At 43.4% G+C, this 22,966-nt stretch overlaps 1 protein-coding gene across 1 annotated transcript in view; it reads left to right on the forward strand.

The window, feature by feature from the left end:
* RPS6KC1 (ribosomal protein S6 kinase C1) overlaps positions 1–22,966 on the forward strand; it is a 518,969-nt gene that overhangs the window by 469,637 nt on the left and 26,366 nt on the right. The window lies entirely within an intron of this gene.

The following is a 22,966-nucleotide window of genomic DNA, read 5'->3' on the forward strand; positions in this document are numbered from 1 at the left end:
GCATTGCGCATTTCGGCTGCAAGTGTTAAACTCTGAACACCTTGGCATATAAGCAACACGCTTTTTGTTCTGTGTAAATCCTGTTCAACCATTTACAGTCACTATCAATGCTGTTCCAATCGTTCTACCCTACAACCGAGCATCCATTTTTAAAAGCATGTTGGATGACCTTCCCTCATTTGAAAATGAACCTGTCCAAAACAGAGTTTCTTTTCCTCTTTCAAATGACTTTTCACCCCCAGTTCACAGGTGGCTCAGCATTTTTCAACCCCCAAGTTAGGTATTCAACCCCGGTTCCACATGTTGAGTCCTTGTCATTGGTTATACTCTGAAGGATCATATCCCTGTCTTCCAATAATGACTCAGTGGGTGTCCGTGCATCCCGATGATGACTCAGTGGGGTCCTTGGATTCCAGGACCGAATAAGCGGGGGTCTACAGAGGTCAAAAGGTTAAGACACACTGTTCTAGAGGGAGGTGCATTCTACCCTGTGGGACATCTTTTGATTGAACTGCTGGCACTCCAATGAATGCACACCTGTAAGGTGAAAGACGCACTGCTGTTGGTAGCCATTGGGACCATCATGCCACCTTGGTCAGGGGTGGGTGAACAGAGAAAGCCTTGGTGTAGACAGGGCCTCTGTGCACAAAACTAGCAAGACAATAACCCGCAGATCAACATTGCCAGAGGGAGCCTAGCTTCCTAAAGTTTCCAGCTTCACATAAAACTGAAAAAAGGGACTAACACTCCAACACGGCAGAGATCCTTACCTGATGCATTCCTGATAAATAATGAGCTTGCACGCATAAACTAGAGGCCACACACATGAAAAAGCTGCAGCACTACAAAAACAGACAGAACACTAAGGGGCAGCTGGAACCTGGAGTTGCAGGAGGAAGCTCAGCCAGGGTAGGCAGGTCTCTTTCCAGACACCTGTCTGTCCTCAGCAAAAAATGCTGTCCATGACAAATTATCAATGTGTATCTGCTGGTTACCCTAGACCACATTAGCACACTTTCGAATAACCGACAGTGGCAGACTTAGAGATCAGGGTGCATAGGGAGTCAGAAGCACCGCTGAAATCAGTCAACCTCAGTTAGAAGCAAGAGGGATGGATGTCATTTCTGGAACACTGGTGACCTGAAATATTGTCCCTCCCAATCTATTCGATCCACAGGGTATCCATAAATCCTGCAGGTGCACCAATCAAAACCAGACCTAGAAAAGAAGGGAGGTCCAACCGTAATAAAAGAGTTAACCGTGGAACTCGGGAGAGACTTAAATGTCGTCGCCATCTCAAGCAGAGGCAAACATGCTGCACTGCGCTAAACTTAACAATATACCTTCTTTGCCTCTGCCTCAGTTTATGCCTATGAGTGTCAATGAACATGTTTTCCCTTTTAGTATCTTTGGTGAAAATGATGAAATATTATTGCACTCTCCTATACTGGAGTTTACAGTCCCATGATCCATGATGATCACCAGACAAGTACTGCCGTTTACAAGGATCAGTCATGATGGTCACCATGACAAGCACTGCAGTTTACAAGGAACAATCAGACCCGTGATGGTCACCATTACAAGTACAGCAGTTTACAAGAAACAGTCATGATGGTCACCATGACAAGCACCGCAGTTTACAAGGAACAGTCAGACCCGTGATGGTCACCATGACAAGCACCGCAGTTTACAAGGAACAGTCATGATGGTCACCATGACAAGCACCGCAGTTTACAAAGAACAATCAGACCCGTGATGGTCACCATTACAAGTACAGCAGTTTACAAGGAACAGTCATGATGGTCACCATGACAAGCACCGCAGTTTACAAGGAACAGTCATGATGGTCACCATGACAAGCACCGCAGGTTACAAGGAACAGTCATGATGGTCACCATGACAAGCACCGCAGTTTACAAGGAACAATCAGGCCCGTGATGGTCACCAAGGCAAGCACCGCAGTTTACAAGGAACAGTCATGATGGTCACCATGACAAGCACCGCAGTTTACAAAGAACAATCAGACCCGTGATGGTCACCAAGGCAAGCACCGCAGTTTACAAGGAACAGTCATGATGGTCACCATGACAAGCACCGCAGTTTACAAGGAACAATCAGACCCGTGATGGTCACCAAGGCAAGCACCGCAGTTTACAAGGAACAGTCATGATGGTCACCATGACAAGCACCGCAGTTTACAAGGAACAATCAGACCTGTGATGGTCACCATTACAAGTACAGCAGTTTACAAGGAACAGTCATGATGGTCACCATGACAAGCACCGCAGTTTACAAGGAACAGTCAGACCCGTGATGGTCACCATGACAAGCACCGCAGTTTACAAGGAACAGTCATGATGGTCACCATGACAAGCACCGCAGTTTACAAAGAACAATCAGACCCGCGATGGTCACCATTACAAGTACAGTAGTTTACAAGGAACAGTCATGATGGTCACCATGACAAGCACCGCAGTTTACAAGGAACAGTCATGATGGTCACCATGACAAGCACCGCAGAATACAAGGAACAGTCATGATGGTCACCATGACAAGCACCGCAGTTTACAAGGAACAATCGGACCCGTGATGGTCACCAAGGCAAGCACCGCAGTTTACAAGGAACAGTCATGATGGTCACCATGACGAGCACCGCAGTTTACAAGGAACAGTCATGATGGTCACCATGACAAGCACCGCAGTTTACAAGGAACAATCAGACCCGTGATGGTCACCAAGGCAAGCACCGCAGTTTACAAGGAACAATCAGACCCGTGATGGTCACCATGACAAGCACTGCAGGGTGTTTCTTGTGACTGCAGAATAGATGCCGCCTGCTTTGAAATCTGCACTCAAAACTGATGCCCCTTTTGTAAAGTTCTGCAGGTCCTTAATTTGTGAATCACGACCAAGATCATGAATCACGAGTGGAACGTGTGCAAGTTTCTTTAATGTGACTAAAACATTTGTGATTGAACCGTAATGCTACCATCTGGCCTATAGAAGGGAGAGGGCGAAGTCTGGGCGGGAAAAGCATCTCAAGTGGCAATAGATATATGTGAAGATTGATTGACCTTTCTAAAACGCAGAGTATAGCAATTGCCTCTCTGTTCATTCATGTGTTACAAATATTGTAAAAGAAGCTGACAAAAAAGTTTACGAGCTATGAAACGACAAATTTACACTTGTTACATCATAGTCTAGAAATACTCCAAAAAGTAATTGAGGCAAGCACATTGCCCAAGTTCGCTACAAGTGCACGCAGATTAAATACAAAAGAGAATTTTAGGTATTGTTAGTTTTTGGCTACAATTTGTGTATATATATGTGTGTATATATATATATATATATATATATATATATATATATTTACATAGTAGACAAAAAAACATTTCTACAATTTGTCGCCTGATGGCTACATTTTCACGTCACGGCCTGTCCTGGTTCCTGGATGTGTGGCTGAGGCGTTTGGGACACGAGGCGGCAAACAACACTTCAATTTTGGGACTCACTCGGCTGCCAGTCAGCCCTTTCCTCCCTACAACCAAAAGGCACATCAGCGCTCATTAGAGCATGAAATGGCTCAGCTGCCCATACCTACTGGAGTGATGCAAGCTGGGAATCCGAGTCTTGCACATGAAGACTGCAGCTGTGATGAATTAACAAGCTGAGCCAGCTAGACTTCCACTAATGGGAGGGCCGTGAATTGTTTAAAGGAGGGACAGAGTGAATCCTACTGCTACAGGCATCTGAGGAAGGCTTATGTGCCGAAATGCATTATACCCAGCAGAATGGTGAATAAAGGTCACCTTGTTGTTCCCCGCTGTATCCTCTGGTCCTCTCTACATGAGTGATCTTTTCTTCAGATATATATATATATATATATATATATATATATATATATATATATATATATATATATCTGTATATATACACACACACACAAATTGTAGACAAAAACTAACAATAGCCTTTGGTTACACGATCAGCCTATCCATGTGCTGGAGGATGGTGAGTAATTGGCAAATATCAACACGGTGGTGCAAGTCATGCTGTGTTGAGGCCTCTGCTACCCCTGCCTGGTGAGAATTGTACCTTGCTGAGGTTGCCCAGACCTTATGGGTGGGGGATCCCTAGAGATTCCTGTGCTTACACATTGCTTTGCAGGGGTGGCAGGATCTTCTCCCACTCCTCAGTTCTTAGGGAATTCCCACGCTTGTAGTAGGAAAGTGGTAAATGCTTGGTGATTTCCTCAGCCGAGGAGTGGGAGATAGTAGCTTATCACCAGGTATGAAAAGGGTGAACGTTCCTTCAGACCTGGATGACGAATTGTGTGAAGATTGTCAACACCAGATCCTCCCATGGAAGGGATTTGGCGGGCTTCTGGCAGTGGTGAACGCAGGGAAAACACCATTTAGTTAATGCTATTCCCGTGTTTACATTGTAATTGGCGGCTAGGTGGCAGAGCCTTGGCAGACGTTTAAATGTGATATAAAAAAATCTTGAGGAAGAAAATCTGAATTTTGAGGGTTTTTTCAGACTTAAAGACTTCATTTTTAAAGACTGCATTAAGAATATTCCACTGTTTGGCTTGGTGATTGTTTGGGCTAATATATGAGCGTTTATCTGTTCTTCAGTGTGTGCATGGCTGTGCCACCACATTTTTGTCTGTGTGTCCATCCACAGAAGGAGTTTACATAAGTGAGTAGTAACATACATTTCCTACCGTTCAGTTTTTACCTCCTTGCTTATAAAATTCGTGGGACCTGAGTACACTTTTCCATACTAAAGCATACAGGTCAGCGGGCACACCTATGTTGAAAACCCTTGAGAAGTCAGGCTGGTGCCAGCCCCATCTTACAAAGACATTGATATCCTAAGTAAGCTGTGTGGCATTGAACACTTTGCAGCAGTGGAAAAGGAGAGAGGGGCAGATAATATGAGGACAACATGTAATTTTTTCCTAACTAAATTTCAGCCTAACTGATTTTTGAGCAGCTGGTTAGGAAATGCTCATCAGCCCCAGTGCGGTGCGGCTTATCACAGATGAAATATTAAACACAAATGTGATTGGGCTCCGGTCTGCTTGACATTCAATTCTTGAAGACCGTGCCTCAGATCCAGGTGCTGGTGCTGGAGTCAGCACTTTGCTCCTGATCTTGGCGAGGCAATTTAGGGATCTTGACAGGGTTGGCAGAGAGAAGAGGGAAAGAAGCGCAAAGAATTCCCACCGCCGCTCTATTGTGTTGAGCCGTGAGCAGGTTTTTGGCGCGAGACAACCGAAGGGGGAATGTGCCGATGATCAGCGTTAGTTCTCAGATTAGGAAGGGCCATTTCTGACATCTGTGTTTTACAAATGCTGTCTGATGGTAGTTCGGGCTCATTCTTTCGGCTCCTCACTTGTCAAAAGACATCCTCCTCACCCCTCATCACAGCAGCCGCCGTAGGGAGTCATGCCAGGGGAGAACCCAGCGCAGCACATCCAGAAAAGCGACTCATGTGCTCCTGCTGCCCAGCAGCAAACACAGAAGGGCCTTTGTTCAAGGTGCTTCCTCGCCTCCAATAGCCTGGATTGAGTTTGACTTAAAAAGTACACACACGCCAGCATTTGCAATCGCTTGCAGGGACGTTTGAGCGACATGGAGCGACATTTGTCAACCTTTTTGAAGAGATTGTTTTTCCCCTGAAAGGGACAGCTCATTTAAAGATAAACTTGTTAAACTCACTGGACATCCTCTACAGCAAACTAAGATAGGGAAGGATTTGTCAAACCTTTGTCATTCAGTGTATGGAAGGATTGCAGATATGTTAATACTGTTGGAGGCTTTGCTGCTTGGCTCGAAACCAGGAGATCATACTCTGGCTGCCTGACCACAGCTTGCATTTTAGATTGGTGTGAATTGAAAAGCACTCTAATAAACTGCACACATACATGACCTATTTAAAGCTGCACAAATTCGGTAGAAAGCAGTCTTTTATAGTACCAAAGCCAGAGTAGAACACAACTGTGCTCTTCGGAAAGTCTAGGGTTACTCCACCGGAGAAGGTGATCGACTGATCGATAAATCAGGGAAACTGGAAATAAGTGAGAGTGGGTCTGTTTTATATATACTCTTGCCTTTTCTTCAAGAGCTGTGGAGAGGAGCCATTAGGAAGCTGCTGTCCAGAGTGGGAAGCAGCAATAGTAATGTATTTTTCAGACTTTGTCTATGGATTTCACTGTTACGGGTCATTTACTACCTATAGTTTATGACCTTGGACAGTTTTCTCTTTGAAGGGCAATGTGACAATAATTTTCTGTTTATTTGTTTCAGTTCTGAAAGTTTTGCTGGTTCTTCATAACCTTGCATAGAAGTACTGGTTGGTGGGGAGCGAGTTATAGTTACTTCATTGAACCACAACTGATGAATTTTAGTGTGTTTTTTTCTTTAAAATTTACATTTAACCTAACATTTTCACCCAACTAAAGCGTCACTTTAACTTTTGATTTTTTTCAGTGAATTTCTAAGGTTTTTTTTAATGTAAAGTAAAATATTATTTCCATACCTAACAATAGCGTCACTTTATCCTTTGTTTTTTTCAGTGAATGTCTAGGATTTTTGTTGGAACCCAAAGTAAGATTTTGTTACATACATAACTATTCCGACCCCCACCACACAGCTGGTTGACTGCAATGCCTGGCCTGCAGTAAGGCCCTGCGCCTAGCCTCCCATGATGTGCCAAATTCCCTAACATGGACGACCTTCCATCGGGCACCATGTGGAGTTGGCTGCAGGGCCTGCCATGCCCCAAGGGACACCCACCCCACGTATTTATTATTTTGTTTTTCGATCCTGTGGTAATTAGAGGGTCTTTCTGGCTCCAGTGAGAGTCCCGTGGGATTGCAGCAATCACACAATTTTTTAATTGTTTTTATTGGCCCTACAACGTCCAGGGGAATTTTTCTTCATTTCAGCACCAGGGGAGCGAGTCCGGTGTCCCGTAATGCCGGCTGCAACTTTTCTCTTCATGTTGTGGCCAGCCAATCTTAATGTGAGCTCCCACAGGACTTGCACGAAGCAAGGCGACCAACTGGAAAAAAGCCCCCTTGGCCAGTCAAATAGCTCTATTGTATGAAGTTGCACGTCTGTTGAACTCCTGCGAGATACACGCGTGCACAGGCTGCCAGATGTATATAAATTTCTCAAAAACTACTTAACAGATTTACGCTAAATCACCAAAAGCTCACTTTCTGGGTAAAGATCTAGCTTTCTGCCAAATTTGGTGTAATTCCACTTAGCCATTATGGCTGTAGCAATGTCTAAAATTCCCTATGGAAATTGCATGGAGAATTTTTATTTTGGGACCCCCCTTTTTCTCAAACTCTGCTTCACAGATCACCCTGAAACTTTTCAGGAAAAAGAGTGAACTTTTTTTTGGAATGTTTTGTGAAGATTTGTCAAATGACAGCAAAGGTATTAGCAAACCAAAAAAATCAACTTCCTATGGCGACTAGGTCCTAACTATAACTACACACTGCACCCAACCCCGACTGGCAGTCAGTCCCCTGCTGGGTTCAGCCTTCAGTATTTTAAAAATATCATCCACGTAGATGGGGTCACCAGGACTTCCTTGAGGCATGGTGAGGGGGTGCCACATGCCCCCCTCATAAAATACAACAATGCGCCACTACCCGGCACTGGCACATCCCTGGTTAAAAAAAGAATGCGTCAGGAGTATTTTTATCAGCTTATTTGAAAAATAAATGCTGCTTTGGCTTGGGGAGGGTGGTTACCAATCATTGGGAGGCAGGTTAGCCCTACTCAGCCCCCGTTAATGTTTTTTTCCATTTTTAAGAGGACAGGGGACTGAGTCCCCTGGTCTTACGATGACTGCTATCACATCTTTGTTGATTTGATGGCAGCCAATAAAACCGTACCTTAAAATCTGTTTGCACCATGCTGTGAAATAGACAAAGGTTTTGAACCTTAATTTTTCAAAAAGTACTGAATAGATTTAGACCAAATCAGAAAAGGCATGCTTTCTGGATCAAGATTTAGCTTTCTTCCTTTCAGCAGTTTTTGCAGTATTGTTGTTCAGTTTTCCTATGGAAAAATTAATGGGGAAAACGTGTTTTTGCCCCCCTCCCTTTTTCTCAGCCCCTGCCTGACGGATCACTCTGAAAACTCACTAGGAAGGAGCTAGGGTGAATCAGACATGTTTTTGAAAGTTTCATGAAGATTCGTCCACCAGCGCCAAAGTTATAAGTAAACCAAATCTTTTTTCCTTTTAGAACCATAGTCTGAACTATAATGGTAATATATATTAATGCATCATTCTCCTTATAAATGTTCACATCATTTTATCCCTGCATAATTATTGAAAACTCATTCTATTGTGATATAATTAAGTGAGCTATATAAAGTGCCTAGTGCTAATATACAAATGAGAAACAATATATTATATAATCTCCTATTGCAACAAACGCACACCTTTATAAATCATTTTGATCAACTTATTTCTTCCATGTGGGAAAACAGTCACAGAATATACTTCTTCTATTTTACCAGAACTAGTAAAGCCGAATGCATCAACATCCATAGGCATTACCAGATTTCTTCCCGTTCCTCGGCTGAGATAAGCATACAGATCTTCAGTATTGAGGCCCCCTGGAGTTTTACTTTCAAGATCTAATATGCACTTTGACTTGAGTTTCCTCAGTTCCATTTCTCTATTATCCCCTCTGTAATTTCTTGGTATGGAATCAAGCACATAGTATTGCAAAGCTTTGACATTGCTCGCTTGAACCTCATTGAAGTGACAGGCCACTGAATAGGTTTTATCTCTATTTTAGTTTGCCCTTACATGTTGTAAGATGCATTTATGAACGTGGAGGATAGTACTTCCCACATATACAAGAATACCTGGGCACATTAAAATATATACAGCAAAATCTGTTCTACAGTTTTATGCACCAAGTATTTTCATCGATTTTCTATGAACGAGAGTAGAGAACTCAGTCGTATAAGTACCATATTGGCAAGTCTTACATTTTTTTTAAACATTTGATGAACCCCTGGCTCTTCTCTAAACAATGTGTTTTCAGATCCATCTTTGGACTAGACTTGTTTATTGGGCACTAATTTACCTCTAATTGGGTCATTTATTATCAAATGCCAGTGTTTACTCATTATTCTCCTTATTGCTTTAACTTCTGTACTATACTCAGTGATGAGTCTAATACCTAAGTGTATCCCTCTCTTTTTTCTTTGTTGTTTAACAGTATATCCTCTCTGAACTTCCCTCCAGCTTGTTGACGACTTTTCAACTTGGACCTACATTGACTCTGTTCAGGCTGGTGCTTCCAAAACATGGAACCGGAGTATCTGTTAGCTGGGCAGTGGTTCTGGCAAATGGATACCCTCGATCACTACACCTTTTTTGTTAGCTGCTTTTGTGATAGTCCACTACCTAGATCGCTTGCAAAGTAGCTGTATAGAGTCCTGTATGACCTGAAAGGTGGTCTTCGCGCTTTTAGGCTTACACCAAATGTTGTGAAGTAAAGAGATCTGCTCACCACCATCATTAAGGTTGGTATCTCTGAGTGAGGAGCTACTGACCCAGAGCATCTGGGCCCCCAGCAAGCGAGACAGACACTTAAACCAAGGAGGCATACCTTTCTGGAACCACTAAATACACATTCGGAACTTTGGGACTGGAGCTTACCAGGCGCCTTTTACCATTGTGTTGCTTGTTTTGTTTTATTTGAGGTGTTAAACAGTAGAGTAGTGAACAGTGATTGTCACCTTCACCCAACAAAGTAACTCCATTTTGACGGGATTAGGACCCTCGATATTGGAGTGTGCTGATTGCGGTCAAGCTAGTATCACACTCCATAGTTTTTTGTGAGCACTCCTTAACCTTTACTCAGTTATGTATTGGAATTGTTGTGCTATAGTGCTTTTTCATTTCACCCAGTTACCACTAGTTTGTATTCAAGCAGGCTGGGCTGGAGATCCTAATGCTGGTACACCCTTTTCTTCCAAGGCTAACTCAAAATCATCAATTCTGTGCCTCCAGGGACTCCGTTTCAAGCGTCAATTGACCCGGTCTGTATTCAATCAGCACTGATCATGGCTCTTTCTGTTAAGCTTTTCAAGCTGGTTCCCATTAACAAGGTGGTGGCTCTGTCTCAGCTTCTGTAGTGACCATGCGAATCACTTAGCCGACATCTTTGGAGACTCACAGACATGTATTAATGAGTCACATTTTGACTATGTGTCAAATTTGGGTAGCCACTTTAAAGGGGTATTCTTTAGAGGAGCACTTTCCAAGACAACATAAGTTTGCCTGCATGGAGGCTTTATTTGGTTTCCTCACATGGAGGATGATGATAATGAGTTGAACACCGAGAGATAAGGGTGTTCATACCAGATCTACAGAATGCTATCAGGTTGGATACCTGGCTCGACACAAATGCAGCATACAACACAGGCACTCCTATTAAGTAGTTTTCTTCCTTCTCGGTCATAAACAAAATCAGAGGTGTTGAATTTTCTTGTCAGCTGCAGAGACAATATCTTGACTGAGATCCTACAGCTTTTGATTGCTTTGGCTGAGCCTTTGCTTTCATTAAAGAGGCTCTAATGCGCTCAATTGTACTTGAACCTTTTCCCCAAAATGCACACAGCTAGGTATTTGAAATGGCTTGATGCCATGGGACATAGGATTTTCATGTGCACTGCTAAGGATAAATGCAGTTGGCTTGGCAAATGCACTCAGAGTAAACTGATGATCTTGTAGCCATATATTACCAAAACACAAGCGGCCATGTCTCCCAGATGGTTAGGGAAGACATTATTAACATACCTTTCGATAGTGCACATCAAGTCCTATCTTGAATGGCTGAAGCTGCAGTAAGGTCACTGTGAGGACCCTGGGTCTGACCTAACCTACTATACAATTCCACCAAAAGTACTGTTAGTTTTGCAGCTTTTCCAGGTCACAGGGGCTGTCTACTCATCTTGTTCAAACGTCCCAGTAATGTTGTTGCCAGTACATAGACAGAGAAGGTACTAGACTTAGACAGCACTATCAGCAACAGTAGTACTCCACTGTAGTCACCTCTCCAAAACCAATATCGTGTGGGTAGATGGGTATCTTCGATGTTGGACTAGTGGAGGACAAAACCTAAGACCAAAGGGCTCTTTTGATCATTCAGCAAGGATATACTCTGCTCTTTCTATCCTCCTGCTCAGATGCTGGCTTTCTTTTCCCCCACTCCATCTTCCTCTTCTCATCAAGGGTGTGCAAGTTAAATGTTCTGGATATGGAGTGAGTCCTTAAAAAAGATGATTTTCAATTACCCTACCCAAACTGAGTTTACTGCCCCTGGATTTACAAAGTGCATATATTCAAATTATGGTTCTCCAGTCCCAGTGGTTGGCTCACAATTTGCAGTACTGCCTTTTGGCTTGCTAGTGCTGCAATTGTTTTTTCTAAGGTTGTGGCGGCTACACATTTTGGAGAAGATTGTAGTATATGTCTAACCATATCTGCACAACTGATTTTTCAAACTGGGATTACCTCAGCTTGCAGAAATTAGGACCTTGTTGCACCACCTGGGCTTCTATGGCAATGTGCCAAAGTCACATTTTTAGCCTTTAAAGCATCTTTTCTTCATTGGGGCAATTCTGGCACATTTCTGCAAAGAGCATTTCCATCTGACCAGGGAATCCAAGACATTCAAGCAATGAGCCAAAGGTTTCTTCCATGGCAGTGATTCCTGTTCAGAAGGGTCTCATGCATTTGAGCCTAATGGCATTATGTGTCCTCTTCGCACTATGCGAAGGATGAGGCCCTCTCATTGGTATATGCATCATCGGTGGCTCCACCACTAAGTACTTGATAGGAGAGGTGGCTGAAGATCTCCTTTTTTGGATGTACTCGAAGAATTTAGAGGGTGACCAAGCCTTCAGTTCTTCTGCAGTTCCGCTCAGCGCGAAATCCACTTCTTTCAGTTACGGAAAAGAGGAGAAGAGTTCTGTGGTTGTCTTCAGAACAATGTCTCAATACATATTTTGTGGAGTCTTGGTCTGTTTGGTTGATCTGTTTGGTTGATGCTGAAGGTTTTCTACCATGCTGTTCGAGGTACAGCGAATCAGGTAGTTAAGGACACCACATTGTATAAATAAGCAGCCTTCTTGGTGCATACAATTGCAAGGTGTGGTTTTGGGGTCTTTGGATTTAGGTCTTCCTCACTGCCAGCCACATACCAGGTTCAGTGTGTGTGCTGGCATTTTCCTCTTTTAACAAGCGCCCATTTGCTCACAAAGTAGCTTTCTTCAATGCACTAGTATGGCAATGTGTGCTTTTTGAGAACAGTGTTTTTTAGTATACTGGTCAAAGGCCAGGCATTTCCCCCAGCAATAAAGTTTTAGAAAAAATGGGACAAAACAAGCATCAGCAAGGTCAGGTGAATGGCAGCCAATGGCTTTGCCAATGTTTGGTGGTAAACTTGTACTTAAAACTGTACCAAAAATATGTAAGCCTTTAAATTAAACCAGCCTATAAGCATTTTTATCTTGTTTGAGGTTTAAGAATGAATATTTTCCACTGATATTTGCACGTGGTGCATAAGTCACAACATTAGGTATATGCCAGGTTTCTCTCAAGCAAGTTCATTGAAGGGAAATCCATACTTTCTGACTTCCACACTGAATTTCGTCCAGGAAGAGTCACAGAATCAGCCCTTCTCTCTATCTGGGAAGACCTTAAAAACACAGTTGACTAGAACAGACGTTCTGTCCTTCTCTTAGACCTTCTGGCAGTCTTTCATACCATGAATCATGACACACCAATCCAAAGACTTGAGGAAGACTTGATAGAGTGCACAGCTCTCACTTGGATTGTACCTACACAATAGGACAAATATTATACATAATCCTGCTTTTCCTTCTAAACCAGGAGTCTCAATTATCTCACCAATGCTTTTCAACATATATATGAAGTCACTATAGATCTGATACATGGCTTTGACTTTACTTGCTATAACTACACAAAAGAAACTCCGATGCTTCTGAACTTGTAAAATCCCAAAAGACATAGGAACATCAAAAATCTTCAATTGCCTCTGGGCCGTTGACCAGTGGATGGCATGGATCCACTTCAAATTCAATGCCTCCAAAACCGAACTACTCTCCTGTGGTGACTGGAAAACCTATTACCCTCTTTCTGTGTCAAGCCAGATGGTCTAGGACCTCCACCAAAAATATCCAAGGAGGTAAGAGTGGACAAGGTACCCAAATCAAGCTCTCTCACATTGAAAACACTGCAATGCATCTTTCCGCATCTTGGATTCACTCATAAGGTTCAAGCTACCATCTAGCTTGTCTTATATAAACTGGATTACACGAATGGTCTGTATCATGGATCACCTCTGTCGACTATGAGAAGATTACAGAAAATTCAGAACTATGCCACCAGACTACTGCCTGTAAAGTCACAGGCACTAATCTCCTCTGCCGCAAAAAGATCCACTTTCAAGCTGCTTTGTATCACACAAAAAGCAATACATGGCCGAAGATCACTCTTCATAAGGAAGAAAAGAATAACTACGTGCAGCAAAGGAGCCTATGCTTGAGAATGGCTACCCGGCTTAGCATTCCAACGTACATGAAAAAAACATGGGTGCAGAATCTTTTTCTGTTCAAGCAGTTACTCCCCACACACATATGATCCACTGACAACTATCTTAGCTTCAGAAAATTACTCAAGAACTGGCTCTTCCCCACAGAAAACTGCACTTACAGCACAACAGTGAACCACTACAGCATACTCATACATGACTAACTATGCTTCTCACTGGATTGAGGTGGAGTTGTTGTTATACATGCGTCATTGCACATTGAATGATGGTTCCTATTATAAGCACATATATTCATATAAGGTGAAAAGAGGTATATTACAACCCGAGACGCATGCATATCATACAGTGTCATAATTGCTGCTTCTATGTCCATATATAGGTAAATGTATAAATTAGTTTATGCCTACTTCTAAACCTTAACAAATGTCATGAAAAAAAATAGCTTTCACGTACACCGGATAACTGCGCGCATCAGACCAGATTAAAGATCACTGGTTCTGTGCATACATGGGTATTTTATATAAAGCCGTTTTCTCCAGCCAATGCAACCTTACCAAATGTTGTGTGCATACATGTTTGTCTGAGTTAATTTCAGTTTTTGAGTTAATGAAATATATAAATAAAAAAACCCTCATTTCAATCTTTGTCCCATCACTACTTTCTCTGACTCATCTGAAACCTTTCAATCCACTATGAACCCCCAGGCATTCTCTCAAACTCTCCCCTCCTTTCTTTATTGATGTCACCCACCTAACAATCACAGAGGTCCTCTACTTTAAAAAAAAAACCAGCCTACAACCACCCCTTTTAAATCCACTCCCATGATATTATCCCTACTCTAAACTCTACTAAACATGCACAAAATCAAGAGCGCAAACCTAATACCCATAGAGAACCTTTTTTTTTTACTACCCTTCTTACTACTGACCTCTTATCTTGGGTTCTGGAGTACAGTCCTATTCGCCGCAATGCCCTTCAACACTTTGTCAGGAGTAGTAAGTGCTATACAAATATAATTTACAATTACAAATTGTAGCCTTGCTACATTTATACCTTGTTTGCACATGGAATGAGGGTTGCCCTGTCTTTAATCACACCAGTATTCACGTAGAGCTTGGTTAAATTCTCTGTAGAGCCAAGCAGAGAGTCTCAAGACTAAATTCCTAGCATAACTGGAGCATCACTCTTAAAGCCCTCTAGCAGGGGTTTATTGGAGTAACTTAAAAAAGGGTGACTGTATGGCGATCCCATTTTTTGGATTCCTCTCTGAGAATTGTTGGTTATCATTTATTTGTAGCTAAAATTTCAGTGAAATTGATGTATTTGTTACTTATGTTTGTGCTTATTACTCTTCCTTGATGATGCATGTTTATAGAGTTTTCAAGTTGTTGCATGGTATCAGTAACTTTTCTCGTCCTGCCTTCATTCCTTACAATTTCCTACATATCGGGTTCTTTTGTACCAGACTGTAGGTCAGGCAGTGTAAACAGGTAGGAGTGGGAGAGCCACTTATACAGTAGGAAATTGGGTTGCTAGTTGAGGGGGTGAAACCCTACTCAAGTAGCTTTGGTAGGTTGGGACAAAAACAGTCCGCCTTAACTTAGAGGCTATGTGTAAAGTACTAATGCAGCAGAAGCAGTAATGAAGTGAAAAAAGAAACACAAGAAAAAACCCACACCAATAATAAATATTTGACAGCAAAATGACAACAATCCAATCGGTAGACCCGGAGACATGCAACTTTAAAGATTTAGGTAAACATAGTCCCTAAAAGCACAAATCGCCAACTGCGGTTATCTGGTCATGCCAGACCAGGACAAAGTCCCAAGTTCAGGCCGACCACGATGGAGCACAGGTTGATTACAGGGACCAAGTTAGTCCCTCTGAACAAAATACCTTAAATCCTTGTTGCAGAGCGTTGCAAGATACCGCCTCGAGGATGCTTCGCGCAGTAGCAGTTCCAAGGAGCTGTGGGGCCGCGATGTGAGGTCCTGCATCGAGCATGCGTTGCGCAGCTGCAGTTCTGAGGAGCTGTGGGACTGTGATGCGAGGTCCTGCGTCAAGCATTTGTCGTGCAGTGGCGGTTCTGAGGGGCTGCAAGCCTGCAATGCGAGATCCAGTGTCAAAAAGGCGTCGCGCAGCAGCAGTTCTAAAGAACTGAAGGGTCCTGCGTCGAGGATGGGTTGCACAGGTGCAGTACCTATGCGGAGATGCTTTGCACTGCATTAGTTCTGCTCTAAGACCACAGCTGGACAGGCATAGCACCCGACGCTCACTTTCAAGGGTCCAGGACCGGTGTGGTACCACTTTGAGGGCAAAACACATAGCAGAGAGATTTCAGGTGCAGGGTGCAAAGTGGTTGGGGCCTTTCCTGTCCCTGAAGCTCTGAAAAAGAGGCCAGCTAACTGGCACTAAGGGTCACTCTAGTGGTCCTGGGTTCAAGGTGCACTTCTAGTCCTTCACACTTTCGCAGAAGAGTAGCAATCCTTCTTACAGCAGAGCAGCACAGCAGTCCTTCTGACTCTTCCATAGGTCTAGAAGTGTGCCGAAGAGTTGGGCTGAGGGTCCAGAATTTTTACGTGGTGCCCACTTTAAGTGGGATAAGTTTCTAGAGTTCTCCCCTATGAAGGGGCCTGGAAGTTCTCCTTCTTACCTGTCTTGGCCCCAGCTTTTCTGGTGGCACAAAACACTAGTATGAAACCCTTTTGTGAATGTGCTGAGGTAGAGTATTTGTCATGTGCAAGGATGGTAGGAGACAGTTCCACCCTCATATCAAGTCAGAGATGTCCCATCCTGCCAGCACCCATTCCACCTTTGTCTCACAAAGGCCAACTGCCAACTACACCTAGTCACCTACACCCAAATGGTTGGCACAAGAAAATGCCAACTTTCTAAATGTGGCAGTGTCAGAATTGCAACTTAAAATCCAACTTTACAATTAAAGATTGTTTTAAATTACAATTCTTTAGAACTAACCTTAACATTCCTACATGCTCCCACTTGAAAGTGATCACTTATTAAACGTAATATGGAAACCCAGTGTTATCCTCTGGGAGAGGCAAACCTTGCAGAATTGAAAAATGAATTTAAGAGTTTTTCACTACCAGGACATGTAAAAGTTAGCAGTATGTGGCCAACTTTTCAAATACACTGCATTCTACCCTATGGGCTGTTTAGGGCCTTCCCTAGTGTGGTGGACTTATATGCATTGAAAAGGAAGGTTTAGGCCTGCCAAATGTTTTTTTGCCAGGTCGAAATGGCAGTTTAAAACTGTACACACAAGCTGCAACAGCAGGCCTGAAACATGTTTTAAAGGGCTACATAAGAAGGCCGCAAAATGAGAGCTGCAGGCCCACTAGTAGCATTTAATTTACAGGCCCTGGATGTAGTATCACTTTACTATGGACTTACAAGTACATTCCATTTCACCATGTTTAAAGAAAAGAGCGCAAGCACTTTAGCACTCTTTAGCAGTGGTAAAGTGTGTAGAGTTCTAAAGCCAACAAAAAGAATTCAGCAAAAATAGGAGGAGCAAGGAAAAATATTTCGGTAAAGACAACCCTATGGCTGACAGGTCTAACACACACCTAACAACTTTTTTAGTTTTTGTATTAATCCAGTACAAATCAAGATTATGGTGGTGTGTTTAGGGCTGAGTGTTCCTGATTTGTGAGCATACCCCATTTATATGGTTATATTTGTAGAGCAGCTACCAGTGAACCAGGTGTGAAGCATGTTGAATAGCGGACTTATAATATGTCCAGGTAATCTTGCTCTGTTGAGCTTTATTTTTCAGTAGACCCTGTGTGGTCGAATGATGCACATGTGCGTTTGCTCTCTGTCAGATCTTTCTCTGCTCAGGGAATTATGCTCCCTTGGCAGACCAAATTTTGCTTTAGGATTTTACTGACGTTTTCTAATCCTGATTTTGAATTATCCTAAAGAAGGTATTTTTATACTTAAATTTATTGTATACCTTCGGGTGATTTTTTTAATTGACCTGTGCAGTCCTTTATTGCTCTAGCATGGGGGCAGTGCGACTTCGTAAATCTATTTTCATATTCCACCATTGACAGACAACAGGTCCATGAGGATGAGTGTCAACACAGCAATATGCAAAGACTACTCCTGCCCGCATTACTCAGCTGGAGGTGAGAAGTACGAATCCTTAGCCACCAGGGCTCCCTAGAGAAGGTTGGTGACCTGCATGTTGATAATCTGGCCTGTCATATTTCTTCCTTTCAACTAGACAAGGAAGCCACCATTCAGTGTGTCCGGAAGACCTTTGAAGGAAGAGGAAGTGAGGTCTCTTGACATGATTAGCAAGTTGTCTGCGGTTTCCTCTTTATCCTCCACACCGCGCGCAGGTCAGAGCAACATTCCCGAGCTCGCTGCCTCCAGCTCTTGGAGGACAATCCCAGCAATGCTTCCTCTGCTTGGCACTCTACACGGCCTTCTCTTAATAGTTTTATCTCGTTGCTCTTGTGTGACAGATGCATACATTTATTGAGATTAATTCCAAATTGTGTTTTTGCACACAAGCTTCACAAAGTGACATTGTATTTCCTAGCTACGAAGTAGAGTCTTACAGACTTAGATTGGGAAACGTGGTTCACCGAACAGTGCAGATGCTTTAGATGTTTTATTTACTGTTTTTACAGTTTGTTTTGGTCTTTAATGCTGCTATTTCGCTGGAGTGGCGGGGCCAGGAAATGGGCGGTTAGTAAATGAAAAAAAAAAGAAGAATAATACTTACCTGCAGGCCGGCCGGCCGCCACCTCTCGGTCCTCTTCTGGGGGCTCTGTAGGTTATTAGCAGGGTGATAGTGCCTTACATGCTGGAGCTAAAGTATGTTGTCCCAAAAATTCCTGTGTAGTGTTACATTATCTGCAAGAACAAAATATTCATTTCCTTGAGTAGTATATGCTGAATAAACCTCCTTATTTTCACCGGTGCATGTGCTGTGAGCTAACCCGTATTGACTGTTTTGCTCTGGTGCACAATTTCCTGTTTCACCCGTATTTATTCACCAATGCGCCCACCGTTTTGGTGCTTGCATTAAGAAATCCATCCTAAGTGCCATCAATATTGTTACACTTTTAAGAGTCTTGTACATGTGATTTGAGATGGCAGATGTGCTTTTTGGATGGTTGTGCTGTTCTGTCTCCTGGGGGTACCTCAATCATATAGAGCGGAGGTCTTGGATGGCCGTATCCATGCCAGATTTTAGCATATTCCCATTTAGATACATGTAGTTATCTTAAAAATGTGGCATGGATGCTTCCCTCCAGGACCGACTTTAGAGAACCCTGATATAGAGCATAGGTTGGTGTATAGTGATTTGCAACCACTGGACAAACACAAGCAAAAAAGTGGATTGGGCCGGTTTGCTGTGTTCGCCCTTATGTTATGTGACTAACACCTGCGGGGCATTAGTGTCTTGTCTGAAACTCTGAAACCTAGGGCACACACAGCTTCTTTGTGACAGCTCAGAGCTATACTATGGGACTAATTCCACTAATACAAACTTGCATGTTCTTCCTGGTGGATTTGAGCGTTCGGGCTACAATTGGGAGTTACAGTGGCTTCTCTCACACCTTAGGAGCAAAGCAAGCAATGGCAATGCCAATAGATAACGTATGACTCTTCTAGAAAGAGGTGTTTTTATAAAGACTTGGGGCCCGATTTAGAGTTTGTCAAACAGAGTAAAGGTAGTCTGGACGTAGAAGCCTTTATTCGGCCCACCACATTCAGAGTTCATAGTCAGGCTTGTGGTGACCGCTATGAACGTATTTTGTATGAACGGGCTTCTCTGTGGTTCATGCAGAATCATTTAAAAGTTAGGTGTGCGTCCGTCATTGGTGACCGACTCTTAAACGTAACTTTAATAAAAATCAGTTGCAAAAACAAATTCCCAAAGCTTTTCCTCGCGCTGTTGGAGGAAGGTTTACGCTCAAAATAGGGCGGGCCCCCCAAGAGCTTGGCAGACAGGATACTCCGGCACCTTTGCGACAGAGGACCTGGACTGCCTAACTCTTAATCAGGCCCTAAAATCCTAGGGATAGCAGATGCTATAGAAATACAGTTAGTAGAAGAGACATGTATTTGTATGGAGGGACAGTGGAGCCTTAACTGCACGGTCAATGCCTGTCTCTCCTAGAAATTTCCATGGCAGGCCATGGCACCGAGACACTTTCGTTTGACGAAGTGTGACGTGGTACATTACAAACACAGAGACAATCAAAAAGAGCTGTCTATTAGCTAGGAACTCATGTGGTGTATGTCAGAAAAAAACACATTGGTTTTTTATGAAGGCCCTCACTCACCAACCTAGTTGATGGCATGCTTCATCGGGCCCCACCCAGGACACGAGTGTGCCTCGGGTGTGCTGCGACGTCTGTTTACAACAAAGCGGATTGTGTTAGGTGAGTGAGCAGTGATGGTGTTAAGGGTGTAGGTTTAAAAAACTGTCCTAAGGGTCCCAAAGTCAACAAGGATAATTTAATAGAGGGCCCTTGGCAGTGTTTAAAACAAGGCTGCAAATGTGTGTAGAGATAACTATGGACTCCCACCTCCAGTGTGGTCAACATGTTTCAGCCAGGCCTTGTGTTAATTCTAGTTTTTATCAGGACCTATATGTGAATGGTGAATTAAAAAGGAGGTTTACAGAATGTGTTAAAGCTCCTAAGTGACGCACACACTAAAGGTGCGATATATGTAGGAGGATGGTTTCCTCTAGTTTTGTACCTGTGGGGGTAAAAAACAGACAAACAAACAGAAAGCACACGTACCCAGAAATGAGTTGGCATCAGATTAGGCACCATTATACTTGTGTAACTTCATATCGCCGTGCCTGTGTAGTAATCGGAATAAACGCGGAGGTGTAATACGGTACGTGTCGGCGCATTATTCAGATGTGCTGTCTTGAGAATATGCGGTATCGTGCTATTAATTTAAATAGCGAAACAATATATATATGTACACTTAGTGGCATATGTGCTGAGGGAGACATGGGAAACATTCACTTCTTACTCTCGTAATATAAGAATCAAACTCCATGAGTCCCTGGAGGAGGTCCGGATTTCTGTCACACTCTGGCGGTGTTAAAAAGGAGAAAGAGAGAGTGAGGCGTGACCATGTTAAAGTCACGGAAGCAATTCCCACAGTCAGGGAGTTGACAAGAGTATCCCCCCATTTTCCCCACTTCCTTCATCACAGCTCGGGACCTGATGAAGGCCGACTGCATGTTTTCATTTTAAGAGGCGGCATTGGGAGCCACCACGGTCCTGCACAAACTCAACAGGAGGACTTGAGGTGCATGTTCACTTCTTACTGGCTGTTGGGGAGTGGGCGGGCCCCAGCACACTGCGTCATTCCAGATACACCCAGATGTGCACTGTCTATGCAACTGCTCCGCCGCTAGGGCATCCCTTTTAAGGCCTCTGATAAACAAAATATTATGTGACAGAAATATTGGGTCCTAAATATTGTTTACAAGACTATCACACCATTAGAGTTAGCAATAGAAAATCTGAAGCTGGGCGATATTTTTGCAAACAGTATTGAGAACTATATTTATGCAAGCCAATATTTATTCTATAGATGTTCAGACATGTACATTAACATAGCATCAGCAAGGATACATCCGTGTACGCTGCACTTCTCCTGTAGGCAAAATGTACTCAGCATGTATAAAATGCCTACAGGGAGGAAAACCAAAATGATTGCTTTATGTATACAGTACATCTGTGAGGTTTAATGTGTCATAATTGAATGTACTTCTGAGATGTAAAATAGCCCCTCATGGTTTTAATCAGGGCCAGACTGGGAACCAAAACTGACCCTAGCAAAGAGCTCGGCCGGCCCCCCTGGGAGTGGCCGAGCTGTTTACCAGGGCCTGTTTCAGCAGATTTCCTGCAAAAACGGTCCTGTAACAAAACGGCCCCCAGGGGCCCAAAATCGACCCCCACCCTAGCGGCCCACTGGGGCAACGCACAGTGCCCGCTACGGCCAGTCCGGCCCTGGTTTGAATGCAAGCACTCTTTAGGAGGTGGATTAATACACCAGACAGCCAATACCAGGAGATGAGTCGGACGTCTCCTCTGGGCGGAGCCAATCCCATTCTTTGTACATTTTAAAGAATTTGTAACAATAGACTCTGCAAACAACTGTGCTGTATTGTGAGACCTAAAACAGCAGCATCATCATTCCCTTTTTCACAAGGCAGCAGAGAGGAGACACTGAAGCACTGAAAGTACACCTCTTAAACCCACGCACAGCAACACCAGCCACAAGTAATGAATGTTTGTTTTCGTTTTATGTGGCCACAGAAGAGCCGCTCAGGCTTCCTACATTTACAGCACACAAATGCATCCCAACTCGCTAGAGATGGTGCAGTTTTTGTGCCCTGTTTCCAAGCTGTGTACAACCACGGCCCAAATTTCGCTGCCTTTTTTCATCTTTACAGGATGGCAAGGGAGAAACAGGAGCCAGCAAACAACAGTGACATAAAACACCCAGTGATGAAAGGATAATCACTGCAGCAGTCAGAATGCAAAGAAGGCATAATGGTGCAAAATTCAATCTAATGACGCTAGATCCGATGAATGTAAGAGTAAACACCAATCTGTACCCCAGTACAACTGTCTCCTCTATCGATTACACTTAGCGTTCTAACACACTCCCTTTTTGTCCTTGTTTGATGCTAGGAGCAAGAGGCAAAGCACTCACATTCTGTGTGTAAAAATGACTGCATCCTACTCAAAATGTTCGAATTTTCTTGGTGATTTTCGGGCTTTGCAGCACAACAGAAGGATGTATGATGTTGCTGAGCTAGCCTTGACCTTCCTCCAGGTCCGTGGAGGTGGACAAATAAATACGATTTATGATTTCTTTAATTCTCGGCATGTTTAGTTTCATATTTTTGTACTTTTATGGACCTATGCGTTAGACTTAATATAGTTCTCAGTAGCGGCTTCTACCGAACGGGCAGTGGGGGTGGGTGAGGTGGTGCTAAAAGGGAGGCAATTAAAAAAGAAAAAAACACTTACCAGGATGCAGCCAGGTGGTCGGCCCCCACCTCTCCTGCATCCTCTTCTGTTCTTCCCAGGCAGCAGGAAGCACGCAGCCTCCCAGACTACCCTGACCAATCACAACGCTGCCTTACAGCAGCGTTGTGATTGGTCTGAGTGCCATAGTTCCATGCTGAGGCACAGGCTGGGAGGCTGTAATGCAGCCTGGGTGGAGAACATGCAAAGTGCGCATGACATTTTGACCGGAAACAGCAGGCCAAAACGTCATGCGTACCTAAGAAGTGCCTTCCACTTCTCCCTAACCTCT

This window comes from Lissotriton vulgaris, chromosome 6 (assembly GCF_964263255.1).
Source record: "Lissotriton vulgaris chromosome 6, aLisVul1.2, whole genome shotgun sequence".
Taxonomy (NCBI): Eukaryota; Metazoa; Chordata; class Amphibia; order Caudata; family Salamandridae; genus Lissotriton; species Lissotriton vulgaris.